The sequence below is a fragment of the Choloepus didactylus genome, chromosome 19, assembly GCF_015220235.1.
Source record: "Choloepus didactylus isolate mChoDid1 chromosome 19, mChoDid1.pri, whole genome shotgun sequence".
Taxonomy (NCBI): domain Eukaryota; kingdom Metazoa; phylum Chordata; class Mammalia; order Pilosa; family Megalonychidae; genus Choloepus; species Choloepus didactylus.
The window spans coordinates 27317867-27321754 of NC_051325.1; the positions used below are offsets into that span (position 1 = coordinate 27317867).

General features: G+C 42.4%; 1 pseudogene; it reads right to left on the reverse strand.

Moving 5' to 3' along the window:
* Positions 1-1913: 1913 nt before the first annotated feature.
* Positions 1914-3293, reverse strand: LOC119515494 (annotated as a pseudogene).
* Positions 3294-3888: the final 595 nt, after the last annotated feature.

A 3888-nucleotide genomic window follows, 5' to 3' on the forward strand; every position in this document is an offset into this window, starting at 1 on the left:
TACAAATCTGATAGAGACACCTCTCATTGATTCTGTTTCCCTAGAGAACCCTAACTAATACACCATCCTACTTGGTTTTGTGGCTCAAATTGGTCCAGTGGTGGCCTCTGGAAGTGCTTCCAGTTGGCTCCTGTATCCCTTTGACACACACCATCCATGTGGGGTTTTTGTTTTTGTTTTAGCACTTCCTTACTTTCTGGTACCATCTTTTCTTGGCCCTCTGTGTTCTTCCTGTCCCAGTGCTGGAATCTGCCCTGGTTCCTTTTATTGGAAAACAGGACTGGAAACCCTAGGATCTGCACATGAGGTATGCTTCTTGTTTCTGGGGTGTCATTGCTTCTAGGCTCTCTCAGTCTGACAGAGCAAGGAAAATGGGTGTACCCTAGCCACGTGTATACACACATCACAAATATTTCTATACGTAGCCAGCTGTACCTATGTTGAGCTAAACATGAGTTCAACACTGATGTCTCGAACTCTAATCCATCTAATGTATCACTCGAGCCTCCTCCCCATGGTCATCTGTAAGCTCCAGCAGGGGAACACGTGGCTCCAACACCCCCCCCCCGTTCACTCACCTGCTTGTTTGACTCCTGTGTCCATGTACAGCAGTATCAGAATTGTTAACCTGAGCCCCTGTGGGAAGCACCTTCATCAACCAGAGTCCAGTGCTCATTTTCAGTCAGTTCCTTTGGGCTTCAACTGGAAACTGTACAGGTTTTGCCTTTCCAACGTTACTTAGACCAACACCTTTTGTCCCCATCCCCTTCGGTGAGGTTGTTTCCTGCATTTGCCATACAGTTATATTCTTTTGTCACAGTTTCAGTTCCATCTTGAGATCCTCCAACTTCCTAAATGATTTTTTTTCTTAGATTTGCATACATTAAAGCTCACTTTTGGTGCTATAACGTTTTATGGGTTTTCACAAATGCACCATGTCTTATATTCACCATTACAGTATCTAATATATGTAATGCAGTGTACATAATGTATCGAAACTACCCTAAAAAATCCCCTAGGCTTCACTCTTCAGTCCTCCCCCTCCCTAATCCCTGACACGCACTGATTCAGGTGTCTCTACAGTTTTGCTTTCTCCAGAATGTCATATAATTGGAATCATTCAAAATGTAGCCTTTTTGGTTTGGCTTGTTTTTCTTAGCAATATGCATGTACGGTTCTTCCATGTCTTTTCATGCCTGGATGGTGAATATCCCGTATCCCTAAATAGCATTCCATTGTATGGGTGTAGTCAGTTTGTTGAGCAGTCCACCTACCAAAGGACATCTTGTTTCCTTCCCATTACTGGCAACTATGAATAAAACTGCTAGAAAAAACTCATGTGCAGGTTTCTGTGTGGACTTCAGTTCTCAAATCAGTTGGGTAAATATCTCAGAGTGTGATGGCTGGACTGTATGGCAAAACTAAGTTTAACTTGGTATTGCCTTCCAAGCATGTCTGATAGCAATGACTGAGAGTGCCTGTTTCTCTGTGTCCTTGCCAGCATTTGGCATTCCCAGTTTTTAAAAAAGCTATTCTAATAGTGCTATCCCACTGAGGCCTTGGTGAAAAGTCTCATGTCCTTTGCCCATTTTCCAAATGAATTGTTTGTCTTTTTACTGTTGCTTTTTTTTTTCTCATTAAACTTTGTTTTAATGGGTCTCAAAATTCTGTGACAGTTTTTTGTTCATTATTTCCATTTAAAAAGTACTGATTTTAAAAACTAATAACTTAAAACTGCCACACAAAAACAAATGGTCCACAAAACATTCCTTTCCTTCTGAAAGTTTTATGATGCATTGTTATCATTAACCAGTCTTTTACTATTAAACTTAAATGGCCAATTGAGACAAACCGTTCCGAGACATTCTTTCACCACTGATTAAGACTGGTGTGCCCGGTGTCATAGGTAACATTCATTTATCCTTCTGAGCTTTCTGGGAAGATGGTGACCTTGCCAGCTCCAGCAGCCTTTTTGTCCATTGCCTTGGTGACACCCACAGCAACTGTCTGTCTCATATCCCGAACAGCAAAACGACCCAGAGGAGGATAATCAGAGAAGCTCTCAACACACATGGGCTTGCCAGGAACCATATCAACAATGGCAGCATCACCAGATTTCAGACATTTGGGGCCATCTTCCAGCTTCTTACCAGAATGATGATCAATCTCCTTCAGCTCAGCAAACTTGCAAACAATGTGAGTTGTGTGACAATCTGGCACCGGTGCATAGCCAGCAATGAGTTGGCCTGGATGGTTCAGGATAATCACCTGCACAATGGAGTCAGCTGCTTCCATTGGTGGATCATTTTTGCTGTCACTAGCCACACTGCCGCGATGAACATCTTTTACAGACATGTTCTTGACATTGAAGCCCACATTGTCCCCAGGAAGAGCTTCACTCAAAGCTTCATGGTGCATTTCAACAGACTTTACTTCAGTTGTAACTTTGGGGCAAAGGTGACCACCATGCCCAGTTTGAGAACACCAGTCTCCACTCGGCCCACAAGGACAGTACCAACACCACCAATTTTGTAGACATCCTGAAGAGGCAGACGCAAGTGTTTGTCAGTTGGATGAGTGGGTGGCAGGATGCAATCCAGAGCTTCAAGCAGTGTGGTTCCACTGGCATTGCCATCCTTATGGGTGACTTTCCATCCCTTGAACCAAGGCATGTTGGCACTTGGCTCCAGCATGTTGTCACCACCCCAACCAGAAATTGGCACAAATGCTACTGTGTCAAGGTTGTAGCCAATTTTCTTAATGTAGGTGCTGACTTCCTTAACGACTGGCTCATATCTCTTCTGGCTGTAGGGTGGCTCAGAGGAATCCATTTTGTTAACACCAACAATTAGTTGTTTCACACCCAGTGTGTAAGCCAGAAGGGCATGCTCATGGGTCTGCCCATTCTTGGAGATACCAGCTTCAAATTCACCAACACCAGCAGCAACACTCAGGACAGCACAGCCAGCCTGAGATGTGCCTGTGATCATGTTTTTAATAAAGTCTCTGTGTCCTGGGGTATCAGTGATGGTCACATAGTACATGCTGGTCTCAAATTTCCACGGGGAGATATCAATGGTGATACCATGCTCGCGTTCAGCTTTCAGTTTATCCAAGACCCAGGCATACTTGAAGGACCCCTTTCCCATCTCAGCAGCCTCCTTCTCAAATTTTTCGATGGTTCTTTTGTCGATTCCACTACATTTGTAGATCAGGTGGCCAGTAGTGGTGGATTTGCCGGAATCCACATGTCCAATAATGACAATGTTGATATGAGTCTTTTCCTTTCCCATTTTGGCTTAGGAATCAGCGATGGTTTTCACGACACCTGTGTTCTGGCGGCAAACCTGTTGTGGAAAAGTTACTGTTGTATTTTGAGAGTTATTCATATATTCTAGAAACAAGTCCTTTGTCAGATATGTGGTTTGCAAATATGTTCTCCCAATCTGAGCTTGTCTTTTCAGCCTCTTAACAGGGTTATTCACAGGGGAAAAGATTTTTTAATTTTGATGAAGTCTAATTTATCCATTTTTTTCTTTTATGGATCTTGCCTTTGGTGTCTAAGAACTCTTCATCTAGCTGTAGATCCTAAACATTTTCTCATATATTTTCTTATGAAAGTTTTATCATTTTACATTCTACCTTTAAATCTACAATCCATGTTGAGCAAATTTTTGCATAAGGTGTGAGGTTTAGTATTGTTTTTTGTTTTTTGCCTATTGATATCCATTGGCTCCAGCACCATTTGTTGAAAAGACTATCATTCTTCCAACTAATTGCTTTTGTACTTTTACCAAAAATCAGTTGACATACTTGTTTGGGTCTATTTCTGGGGTCTTTATTATCTTTCATTGGCCTTTGTGTTGATGCCTCCACCAAAATCAGGTG